Raw genomic sequence first — 13,262 nt, forward strand, 5'->3', positions numbered from 1 at the left:
CAGTGTTTTGCTTCAGCTGGCTCCAGTACCCATCTCACGCGAGTCTCTACCCATTCTCCCCCATGTTTCTCCCATCCTCACATGTCTCTAGCCATCCTCTACAGCTTAGTCTCCCCACGTCCCCCTGGTCTCTCCCCATCTTCCTTACAGGTCTCTACCCCATCCTCTCCCATGTCTCTGTCTCTCCTCAGTGTCCCATCTTCTCACCCATACCCATCTCCTTCTACTGTCCTCTTCACAGTCTGCCCATCTTTACAGGCCTCTGCCCCTTCCCCACAGTCTCTACCCCATCTTCCCCAGTCTCTGCCTTCCTAGATGTCTCCCATCTCCCTCGCAGTCTCTGCCCATCTCCCTCACAGTCTCTGCACATGCTCACCCACATGTCTGTGCCCATCTCTGGTCTCTACTGTCTTCCCCACAGGCCTCTGTCCTCTTTACAGTCTCCTTGCATCTTTACATTTCACATCTCTCACCAACAGTCTCTGCCATCTTTAGTCTCTGATCTTCCGTCTCTGTCTCTACCCATCTTCACAATGTCTCTGCCCCATCTTTACATGTCTCTGTTATATTTCACATGTCTTTGGTCTCTGCCCAGCTTCCCATGGTCACACGTCTCTGCACAGGTCTCTCATCCTGTGATTTTCTGTCTCACCCACAGGTCTCTGCCCTACGTCTCTGTGTCTCCCACAGTCTCTACCCCATCTTCCCCCTGGTCTCCCCATCCTCTACAGGCTCTGCCCTTGATCCCCCAGGTCTCTACCCCATCCCTCACAGTCTCTGCTTTAGTCTCTGCCTTTACCCCATCTTCTCTGCATCTTCTGGTTTCCCATCTCCCCCGTTTCTGCCCCATCCTCCTTGTGTCTCCCCAACCACAGTCTCTGCCTCAGGTCTCTGCATCTTTGAGTGTCATCCCTTCTCCCCACAGTCTCTGCCATCTTCTGGTCTCTGCCCATCTTTGTTTCTTTCTTTTTGTTTCTCACCGTCTTGCTTCCACAGTCTCTCCCCAGCTTCCTTAGGCCTCTGCCCGTCTTCCTCTGAGTCTCTGCCCTGTCTACAGTGTCTCCTCTCGTCCTCCATCAGTGTCTTCCCCATCCTCCCACAGTCTCTGCCCCATCTCTTAGTCTCTCCCCATTCTCCCCTGGTCTCTACCATTTTCACAGTCTCTGTTTTCCCCAGATCTCTTCCTTACAGTCTCTGTTTAGTCTCTGTCATCACCTTGGCTGGTCTCTACCCATCCTCCCCCACAGTCTCCCCATCCTACTCCATGGTCTCTCTATCTCCCCAGGTCTCTGCATTCTCCCTACACGTCTCCCCATCTCCCCTGTCGCCCCCCATTCTCCTCCCTGGTCTCTGTCTCCCCACAGTCTCTGCCCATCTCCCTCCTGTCTCTGCCATGTCTGGTCTCTGCCCATGTGTCCCCACAGTCTCTGCCTTCTCCAGGTCTCTGCCCCATCCTCCTCACAGTCTCTACCCATCTCTGCTGGTCTCTACCCCCTCCCTCTCCTGAGTCTCTCTCTTTCTCACCCACAGGTCTCTCTCTCTCTTCCAGGTCTCCCCATCCTCCCTACAGTCTCTGCCCCATCTTTACATGTCTCTACGCATCTCTCCCCGTCTCTCCCCATCTCCCCACACCCCATGCCCCCACAGTCTCCCCATCCTCCTGGTCTCTCCCCATCTCCCCCCGGTCTCTGCCCCTTTGCTTCTCCCATCTCCCCCTTCACCACCTGTCTGCCCATCTTCCCCCTGGTCTCTGCCCATCTCCCCCATCTCCCCCTGGTCTCCAGCCCATTTCTCCCCACAGGTCTCTGCCCCAGTCTCCCCACAGGTCTCTGCATCTCCCCCACAGGTCTCTGCCCATCTCTGGTCTCTGCCTTCTACAGTTTCTCACCCCATCCTCCCATCTCTGATGTCTGCCCAACAGTGTCTGCCTTCTACCTGTCTCTTCATCTCCCCAGTCTCTGCCTTCTTCTCTGAGTCTCTGCCCCATCTCTGGTCTCTGTTCTTCCACAGTGTCTGCCTTCACCACCTGTCTCAGCCCCATCTCCCCCTGGTCTCTGCCCTTCTTCTCCTGTCCATCTCCCCACAGGTCTCTGCCCAACTCCACAGTGTCTGCCCCAGCTTCACCACTGTCTCGCCCCATCTTTCACAGTCTCTTGTCTCTCCCCCACAGTTCTCTTCTCCCACAGTCTCTGCCATCTCTCACAGTCTCTACCCCATCTCCCCCACAGTCTCTGCCCATCTCCCCTCTGGTCTCTACCCATCTCTCCTGGTCTCTGCCCCATCCCTCCCCACAGGTCTCTGCCCATCTCCCCACAGTCTCTGCCTTCTTCTCCTGGTCTCTCCCATCTCCCCCACAGTCTCTGCCCCAACAGTGTCTGCCCCCTTCACCTGTCTCTGCCCATCTTCCCATCTCCCCAGTCTCCTTCTCCCCACAGTCTCTGCCCCATCTTGTCTCTGCCCATCTCCCCCACAGTCTCTGCCCCATTCTCCCCTGGTCTCTGCCCCATCTTAGTCTCTCTTGTCTCCCCCAGGTCTCCTTCTCCCCCCACAGTGTCTCCCCTGTCTTTACAGTGTCCATCTTCACGCAGTCTCTGCCCATCTCCCCACGGTCTCTGCCCATCTCCCCGTCTCTACCCCATCTCCTCCTCTCTGCCCATCTCCCCCAGATGTCTCCCCATCTCCCCCGTCTCTGCCATCCTCTCTCTCTCCCATCTCCCCAGTCTCTCCCATCTGGTCTCTCTGTCCCCCACACTCTCCCATTCTCCTCTGGTCTCTGTCCCATCTCTGGTATTCTTCCCACAGTCTCTGCCCATCCCTCTCAGCAGTCTCTGCCCTCCTCCCACAGTCTCTGCCCATCTTTGGTCCTTACACCATTCTCCTCCTGAGGTCTCTGCCATCTCCCCACAGTGTGCCGTCTTCCCCACAGTCTTCCGTCCTCCCCACAGGTCTCTGCCATCCTCCCCCAGAGTCTCTGCCCCATGTTCCCTGACCTCTCTGCTTCCCAGTCTCTGCCCATCCTCTCCACCAGTCTCTACCCCATCCTCCTCCCCAGTCTCTACCCCATCTCCCCCGTCTCTACCCCATCTCCCCGACAGTTCTACCCCCATCTCTCACTAGTCTCTCTCCCATCCTCTCACAGTCTCTGCCTTCTACCGTCTCTCCCATCTTCTCCCTGGTCTCTGCCCCATCTCCCCCTGGTCTCTGCCCTGCCTATCTCTGTCTTTAGTCTCTGCCCATCTCCCCTCCCAGTGTCTCTGCCCCATGCTCCCCACAGGTTTCTGCCCCATCTCCCCACAGTCTCTGCCCATCCTCATCCACGTGTCTCTGCTGGTCTCTGCCCTTCTTTCAGATCTCTGCCCACTTCCACAGGTCTCTGTCCTTCTACACAGTGTCTCCCATCTTCCTTGCAGGCCTCTGCCGTGTTTCACATGCTCTGCATCTCCCCATGTCTTTACATCCTCTCTCATCCTTCCATCTTCTCCTACAGGTCTCTGCCCACCCCCTGGTCTCTCCCCATCTTCCCCTGGTCTCTGTCTTCCCCGTCTCTGCCCCATCTCCCCACAGGTCTCTGCCCCATTTCTCCCCAACAGTCTCTGCCCATCTCCCCCATGTCTCTGCATCTCTCCCCTGGTCTGCCCATCTCCCCCACAGTTCTCTGCCCTCCCCCCCACAGTCTCTGCCCCATCTCCCACCAGTCTCTGCATTCTACAGGTCTCCCCATCTCTCCTGATCTCTGCAATCCTCCTCACAGGTCTCTCCCATCTCCCCACAGTCTCTGCCCATCCTCTCCTGGTCTCTACCCCATCCTCCCCAAGGTCTCTGCCCATTTCCCAAGTCTCTACCCCATCTTCCCCTGGTCTCTGCCATCTCCCTCTGTCTCTACCCCATGCCCCCACTGGTCTCTACCCCATCTCCCCCAGGTCTCTGCCCCATCCTCATCCCCCAGTTTCTCTGTATCTTCCCCTGTCTCTGCCCCATCTTCCCGTCTCTCTTCCCCTCTGCCCATCTTCTGGTCTCTGCCCCATCTCCCCCCTGGTCTCTGCATCTCCCCACAGTCTCTGCCCCATCCTCCCCTCTGCCATCCCCACAGTCTCTCTCCCATCCTCCCCACAGTGTCTTTCCTCATCTTCCCCACAGTCTCTGCCCCATCCTCTACAGTCTCTACCCATCTCCTCAGTCTCTGCCCCTTATCCCACATTTCTGCCCATCTCCCGTCTCTGTCTCATCCCATTTCTCTGTATTCCCCAGTCTCTGTCTTTGTCTACCCCTCTTCCCAGCCTCTGCCCATCTTCCCCAGTGTCTGTCCCTTCTCCCCACAGTCTCTGCCCATCTTCCCTTACAGGCCTCTGCCCCGTCTTTGGTCTCTCCCATCTCCCCACAGTCTCTGCCCATCTCCCCAGTCTCTGCATCCTCCTTCTTGTCCTCCCCACAGGTGCCCATCTTCTCCTACAGTCTCTGCCCCATCCCACAGTCTCTGCCCCATCTGCTCCACAGTGTCTTCCCCGTCCTCCAGATGTCTGCCCATCTCTCACAGTCTCTGCCCCATCTTCCCACAGTCTCTGCCATTTCTCTGAGTCTCTACCATTTTCTGGTCTCTGCCCATTTACAGTCTCTTCTTTGGTCTCTGCCCATGTTTTAGTCTCTGCTCCATCACCTTACAGTCTCTGCCCATCCTCCCCCAGTCTCTACCCCATCCCTGCTCAGCATGTCTGCCATCTCTGGTCTCTGCCCGTCTCCCTACGTCTCTCCCCATCTCCCACAGTCGCCCTGTTCTCTCCTGGTCTCTGCCCATCTCCCACAGTGTCTCTGCCCCATGCTCCTCACAGTGTCTGAGCCATGTCACACACAGTCTCTGCCCCTGTCCCCACAGTCTCTGCCCGTCTCCCCCACAGTCTCTGTCCTCCTCCTGGTCTCTGTCCTGCAGTCTCTACCTCCTCTCTGCTCTTTCTCTACAGTGTCTGCTCTTTCTCCCCATCCTCCCCCACAGTCTCTACCCCATCTTCCCATGTCTCTGCATCTCTCCCAGTGTCCTTCATCTCCCCCACAGTTCCTCCCATGCTCCCCACAGTCTCTGCCATCCTCTACAGTCTCTGCCCATCTCCCCCACAGGTCTCTGCCCCTTCTTCTCCCCGTCTCTGCCCCATCTCCCCACAGGTCTCTGCCTTTACAGTGTCTGCCTGTCTCAGCCCATCTTCCCGTCTCCCCAGTGTCTGCCCATCTCTGGTCTCTGCCCATTTTCCCCACAGGTCTCTACCCCATTCTCCCCACAGGTCTCTGCCTTCTCCCCACAGTCTCTGTCTTCCCCTGGTCTCTACCCCATCTCCCCCAGTCTCTGCCCCATCCTCCTACAGTCTCCTTCCATCTTCCCACAGGCTCTGCCCATCTCCCCACAGTACCCCATCTCTCTGCCTTGGTCTCTTACCTTCTGTCTCCCTTGTCTCCCCACAGTCTCTGCCCTTCTTCTCCTGGTCTCTGCCCATCTCCCAACCCCTTTACAGTGTCTGCCCACTTCACCACCTGTCTCCTTGTCTCCCCCACAGTCTCTGCCCTTCTCACAGTCTCTGCCCTTCTCCCCACAGTCTCTGCCCCATCTACAGTTGTCTGCCCCCATCTTCCCACCTGTCTCCAGCCCCATCTTCTAGTCTCTGCCCATCTCCCCACAGTTTCCTACCCGCTCCTTTGGTCTCTGCCATCTCTCCCACAGGCTCTCCCATCTCCCCCACAGTCTCTCCCCATGCCTCCTCACAGTCTCTGCCCATGTCTCTACCCATCTCCCCCACAGTCTCTGCCCCATCTCCCCCACAGTCTCTGCCCTTCTTCTCTGGTCTCTGCCCATCTCCCCACCCCTACAGTGTCTTCTTGTCTCCTTCATCTTGTCTCTGCCCATCTCCCCACAGGTCTCAGCCCCATTCTCCCCAGGTCTCTCCCCATCTCTTTACAGTCTCTCTGTCTCCCCCATTTCTCTCACAGTCTCTTGTCTTCCACAGTCTCTGCCATCTCCCCACAGTCTCCTTCCATTCTCCCACAGGTCTCTCCTTGTGTCATCTTCACGTCTCTGCCATCTCCCCACAGTCTCTGCCATCTCTGATCTCCTGCCCATCTCCTCTCTGCAGTCTCTACCCCATCTCCCCAGTCTCTGCACCCCATCTCCCCTGGTCTCTGCCCATCCTCCTCTGTGTCTGCCCATCTCTGGTCTCTACCCCATCTCCCCTGGTCTCTGTCCTCCTCTGGTCACCCCATCTCCCCCACACTCTCTGTCTTCCCCATCTCCTCACAGTCTCTGTCCCATCTCCCCACAGTCTCTAGCCATTTCTTCCCAGATGCTGCCCCATCCTCAAACAGTCTCTGCCCTCCTCCCCACAGTCTCTGCCCCATCTTCCCCAGTCCCACCATTCTCCTCCACAGTCTCTCCCATCTCCCCCACAGGTCCCATGCCATCTCTACAATCTCTCTACCCCATCCTCCCCAGTCTCTGCCCATTTCCCTCTCCCCACAGTCTCTACCCCATCCTCCCCAGTCTCTGTCCTCCCCACAGGTCTCTGCCCCATCTTCCCTTGGTCTCCTGTCTTCTGAGTCTCACCTCATCTCCCCACAGGTCTCTACCCCATCTTCCCCCATGGTCTCTGCCCCATCTTTGGTCTCTCTTGTCTCACACTGGGTCTCTGCCCATTCTCCCCTGGGTCTCTGCATCTCCCCCTGAGTCTCTGCCCCATCCTCCTCCAGAGTCTCTACCCTTCTCCCCCCGGGTCTCTACCCTTCTCTCACAGGTCTCCCACCTTTCTCCCCAGTCTCTTGCTTCCCAGGTGTCTGTCCCCTTTGTCTCTGCCCCTTCCCCCATAGGTCTCTCACCCCATCTCCCCACAGGTCTCTACCCCATTCTCCCCACAGTATCTACCATTTTCCCCTGGTCTCTACCCCATCTTTGGGTCTCTACCCCATCTTCCGGTCTCTGCCTCATCTCTCCCCCAGGTCTCTACCCCATCTTCCCCACAGGTCTCTCCCCATCTTACCCCACAGGTCTCTGCCCATCCTCAACCACAGGTCTCCCTCATCTTCCCCACAGTTCCCATTTTCCTGGTTTCTGCCCCCATCTTCCACAGGTCTTCCCATCTCCCCACAGGTCTCTACCTCCCCCCACAGTTTCTCCCCATCTCCCAAGTCTCTACCCATCCTCAACCATAGGTCTCTCTCTATTTCCCCAGAGTCTCTACCCCACTTCCCCACATTCTCTGTCCCATCTTCGGTCACTACCTATCTCCCTGGTCTCTACCCCACTTCCCCACAGGTCTCTAACCCATCTTCTCCTACAGGTCTCTACCCCATCCACCCCCACAGGTCTCTACCCATCTTCCCCACAGGTCTTTACCCCATCTTCCCCACAGGTCTCTACCCCATCTCCCCCGCAGGTCTCTACCCCATCCTCCCCGACAAGTCTCTACCATTAGACAACACATTATGCTGCCAATATCTTCCCAGGCGGTAGTACCTCCCTGTTTGATAGCTGCCTACTACCTACTACCTTCTCAGGAAGCGCCCATTTCAACTCATCACTCGAGGTGGTCAGTTAACCACAATAATTCTTGCCTGAGCTTAGCAACATCCCCTCATACCCTAACCTCCATGACGTAAGAGTATCTAGACGATGCCTACCGGATGGCTAGCAGCTCTCCTCTCGAGGTGACGCCACCAAGGTGAGGCAAGCTGAGGAGGACATAACATTACCCGGGGGAAAACAGATGAAGGAGGTAATATTTCCAAGACAGATAGCGTATAACCATTGAACAGGGAAGTGCCCCATTTAACTATGGGTAGCCTCCCAATGTTACTCAGACTTTTCTCTGAAAAGGATACCCAGATTTGCTCTCGGGTCTCATGAAATGTACATAGTGTGTAACTTAAATAAACCACAGAAAAGACTTGATAAGTGTTAAAGAAGACACTATAACACGTTCGTCGTTGCTGCACCTGGTGGAATACACGAAACCACTGTTGACATGTTGCTGCTGATGTGCTGCTACTGACGTGGAGGTAATGTAACCAAATCGAATTTGGAGCACTGCTTACTTAGATATTGTTCGTTGATACACATACTGTCATCTGGCTTTGCTCCATACATGACAAGAAGAAATGCTTCACCGGCCGCAACCATGTCAGGTGCACAAGACTGGAGATTGTTGAAGATTGCATCTGAATGCTGAGTACGGGATTTTCTTGAAGTTTCTTAAATGGGACCTTCTTTTATTTGTGATATAGAGCGGATGTCGTATCGCAACTCATAATCGCATGCAGAAACAACAAATTATTATTAATTTCACCCATGGCACTCTGTAATCTCTTGCTGCTTTGTCTGCATGCATCACCATCTTAGGATCTATATCATAATTTACGAAAGCAATCAAGAGGACAAGAAGATCAGTGTCTTTCTCCCGTTGGTGTAGTTTCTACTAGTCTGCCTGGTGAACCTTACAGTCAGCAGCCTAAAGATGGGAGGAGAGGAGAGTAATAAACCTTGCCTTCTTTTTCTTTTTTTTCCCATGAACTCCAGCTGTTACATGGAAACGTGTCTGTGATTTTCTACCATAACATCTCTGGAGGACACTTTTCCTATGCGACTAAAGTGTTCCCCATCCCTTGTGGTAGGAATTCTATACCCATCGAACACAGCGTGAGCATTTCCAGACCTTTCCTTGATGTACAATGTGTACCTGGTGCATACCTGACTATATGTTGCTGAACGCTACCACATAACACAGTGAAGATGATAGCCACCATAAATGATGTACACTGCTTCAGGAGGAAGAACAATTTCACAGGGCGCCAAAACTTCTACCACTGGAACATGGGAAGCTTTGTTTCCTTTCTGCAAAGAGCAGTCATTAAAGAGGGCAGAGGGAGATGCAAGCTCATCTTCGTTCCTGACAACGCATACCATTCGGTGGAGCAACTGGTTAAGATTGATATTAACGTCTTTGTCCAGTACTTTTATGGATTTTGCCAAAGACTTGATGTTATTTCTTCACTTTGCTACGATCATTTTCCCTGCCTTCATCTGAATAAACTTTTTATCCTAAACCCGCACACAAACCTAAGTCTATTATTGTTACTTTTGGTTATTTTGTTATGAGTCTCTGAATACAAACATTATCTGTTTTGAGGTCCTTATGGCAGTATTTATGCTTTAACACTTAATTGATTTTTGTCATTATTTCCAAAAAAATGTTGGCTGATTTTCTGACTCCCGACTGTTTCGAACTGACTGCTTATTTAAGGGTCTTCCCAGCATTGTATGTAACTAATATTTTCTTCACACAAGCGCCAAGCATGTTTTGTATACACTCCCCTTAGTTGGCTCTCAGTTTTCGGAAATAAAACAAGCAAGTATCGATAAACTATTTCATCACCAGCTTCTTCCCCCTGCACATAATAATGATACAGGAGCCATAAGTGCCTGACTCCAGCTGCTTACCCTTTAACCAAGCGCCATATAACCCCTCCCATGTTAGCTGTTAAATATCCTTCTTTAAGACCCACTGCCTAATAATTTGCTATGTAATATGAAACATCCTATTAATGTAACGTTATTTAAAAGTATTAGAAAAATTACACTGTTTCTCTGCAGAGGATGTTTTAGAATTAAGGTAAAGTATAATTATTGTGTAGTGAAGATTTTTTATTGTCTAGTGAAGATTATTTTAACGTGTAGTGAGGATTACTTTTTTACTGAGATTAGCCCACCAGGGCACAGGTCACCAACCGACACCGGGGCCGGTGAACTGAAAAATAATAATAATAATAATAATATTATTATTATTAATAATAATAATAATAATAATAATAATAATAATAACCAGAAATAAATAAAAGATAAAAACATACAATCAAGAGTGAGAAACGATATATATATATATATATATATATATATATATATATATATATATATATATATATATATATATATATATATATATATATATATATATATATATATATATATATATATAGAGGGACCCAAATCCAGGTCGTAAGTCCGACAAAAAATTTTTTTTTATTTTTTTCCCCCCCAAAAAAAATTAAAAATCTACAATGAAATACAGTACACTAAATGAATAAATAATTGGGACATTAAGAAATTGTCAGGTAAGTTAGGAAAGTGACAGGATAAGTATCAGGTAAATGAAGAAAGTGTCAGGTGGAGATGTTCTGGGTACTTGGTTCTAACTACAGGGGCGAACATAAACACCTGTAGAGTTCTGTAGGTTATTATTCAACGGAAATATACAGGGTGCGCTTACAAGCACAGGTAGTTCCTACACTCCTATATGGGTCAACTGACCTCACTCTGACCTCTCAGGCGACATGTGGTAGGTGGTATACTAGCAGCTTCCAGATGTCGCCAGGCACATTTATCTAAGCGTGTGGTGACATGAAACAGGGGCATTGCCACACGCTACTGACTAGAGAAATAATGTGTATATATAGAGTACATACATGGTATACATAAAACATACATAATATACAAACACCTCCCCCCCCCCCTATACGCTCATAGCAAAGTCTTGAGCGGACCTTTTCCTGTGGATCCGTTCTGAGCGTCGAGGGGCTTAATCACTGGGGGGAGATCTGGGACTCAGCACTGGTGACGGGGTCAGCGGGATGCATTACAGGGCGGAGGAAACGGCGGTTCCTCCACCACACCCGACCGCTGGGTAACCGCACCTGGTAGTCCCGTGACCTGCCGAGACCCATGACTACGCCCACTTTGTCCCAACGTAGGGAGGTCGGGTCCTGGACACGGACTTGGGTGCCGACACTCAACCTGGGGAGAGGACGGGCGTGGTCGTTGTGGCGGGAGACGACGTCTTGAATACGTTCGGCGGCTCGGCGATCAAAATCCTCTGTCTTGGCCTGCCACTCCTTGGAGAAGGATTGAGGGTGAGCAGGGACACAAGAACCTGGGCAGGGGAGCGTCCGGTGTAATTGGGTGTGTTACGGAGCTCAAGGAAACCCTGGTCGAAGGCCTCACAGTCAATATTCCCAGAAGGGGCCACTTTGAGGATGAGGTGCTTCAGGAATTTGACAGCAGCCTCAGCGTGGCCGTTGGACTGCGGGTAATGAGGCGATGACAACACATGCCGGACTCCCCATCGGTCGAGGAATGCAGCAAAGTCCCGGCTTGTGAACTGGGGCCCTCCGTTGGTTTACAGGCGTACAGGAACGCCCACGTAACGGAAGTAGTGGCGGAAATTGATGATGGTGGCGGCAGATGTCGTATCATTACCGCACTTGATCACAACCGGCCAACCCGAGAGACGGTCAACGATAACCAGGAAGGACTCTCCTGACACACAGAAAAAGTCGGTCGACCCAGACTCAAAGGGGCGGGTGGGGTTGTCGTCGCTCATGAAGGGTTCCTGCTGCTGGCTGGGTTGTAGTACTTGGTGGGGCTTACACGCCTGGACAGCATTGGAGATGTCGGGGTCGTTGCCAGGCCGGAACACAGTCTGTCTTGCACGCTGTTTGGTGGCCTCGGCTTCACGGTGACTGTCGTGGAGGCGAGCCAAGGCGTGGGGACGTGAAGCAGCAGGGACAACTACCGAAGGAGAGGTGTCACTGGCCAGAGGTAGGGGTAGGGCGGCAGCAGGGCAGTTGCTGCTCCCTTCGTGCACCCTGTTGGCGTGTTTTACCTCGAGAATCGGTGATTGGGAAGTCCTGGGAGATGATGGCCAACTCTTGGCAATGTCTGTAGGACAGCAAAGGAATCGGGACACCATTATGCACGTCAATCCAGGCTTGACACGACTTGTTGCCAAAGGTGACATGTGCATAGAGTGAACCTAGGGCTGGGGCCATCTGTGAACCATCTGCCGTGACGCGGAGGTCCTTGGGAGGCGGTCCTAGATCACTTGGAGAGAGCCCTAAGCATTGCAAATGCTGGGGACCGATGACCGTGGCCTCAGCGCCGGTGTCAGGCAGCATCTTGAGACAGGATGACACACTGCCGTAGGTCACGATGACGCTGATGTGCTGGGGGACTTTGGTCCTGGGACGCGAGGAGTACACCCTCCTAATATGGGTCGGGCTTTGTCCAGGGTCATCGTGCCTCTGATTTGGCGACTGTGGGCGGCCCTCACTGGTGGAAGGGCGCTACTGCTTTCGCCGACGCTGTCCCTTGGGTTTTTTGGTCGGCCAACACTTGTCGTAGTGGCCCAGACGGCCACACACATTGCACTGGACGTGTTTGGCTGGGCACCGTACTGTAAGTGACCATTGGCCCTTGTGGTCACAACTGTCGCAGGTAGACTGGGCAGCTGGACACACCTGTGTTCCGTGCTGCCCACCACAGCTGTTGCAAAGGGAGCCGGGCGTGGGCGTGGTGGGCGTAGGCGTTGGGGCAGACTTCTTGTCTTTCTTGTATTGGGATATAGCCCGTACGGCTGTAGGGGGAGCTCGGATGGCAGAGGTAGCACACCTGGCAGCCTCGTAGGAGTGACATACTGTCAACACATCCTTAAGAGGAGAGGAAGAGTTGAAGGAGGCGAGGCGTTGGTCAAGCTCCTCGTCTTTAACACCCATCAGGATCACGTGCTTCAACTGGGTCTCCTCGCACTGTTGGTGATTACCGGGACATATGTCTATCTCTTCCGAGGCTCTCTTGAGTCGTACATAGAAATCATCAAAAGTCTCGCCCTCCATCTGTCTACAGCTAAACACTTCCCTCCTGCGGAGAGCTTCATTCCGCTGACCTTTGATGTGTCGTTCTAGAACATCCAGTACCTCCTCTACAGACAACAAAGACGTCGGGGGCACTTGCAACGTATGTTCCAACACATGCTGCGTTCCCAAAGACAGGCACATACATAGCTGAATGAGCTGTTTGGGCTGTGGCAAGCTCTGGAGGTCCACCATTGTAGCATAATCAGTCCACCGTCGCCGCCACTCACGAAAAGTCTGGAAAGTCCCATCAGGCTTCAAGGCGGGTGGGGGTTGGACAGCCACTTTGGTAGAGGGCGTTGACGAGGTATCTGAGCCAGTCGGTACCTGAGTAGTGGAAGGGCCAAGGGCTTGATTAGCAGTGAGGCTAGATATCAAAGCTGCAAACCGTTCGTTATCTTCCAATCTCCTTTGGTGGTCCTCAGCATGTCTTTTCGCTTCGTCCTGACGCCTCTCCTCCCTCACAAGCTTCATCGGAGCAATTATCTCTGAGGACAAGGCTGAGGGTCGAGGGGTGTGGCTGGGAGAGGGTGGGGCGTCGCTCACTGACT

The sequence above is a fragment of the Homarus americanus genome, unplaced genomic scaffold (assembly GCF_018991925.1).
Source record: "Homarus americanus isolate GMGI-L3 unplaced genomic scaffold, GMGI_Hamer_2.0 scaffold8226, whole genome shotgun sequence".
Lineage (NCBI taxonomy): Eukaryota > Metazoa > Arthropoda > Malacostraca > Decapoda > Nephropidae > Homarus > Homarus americanus.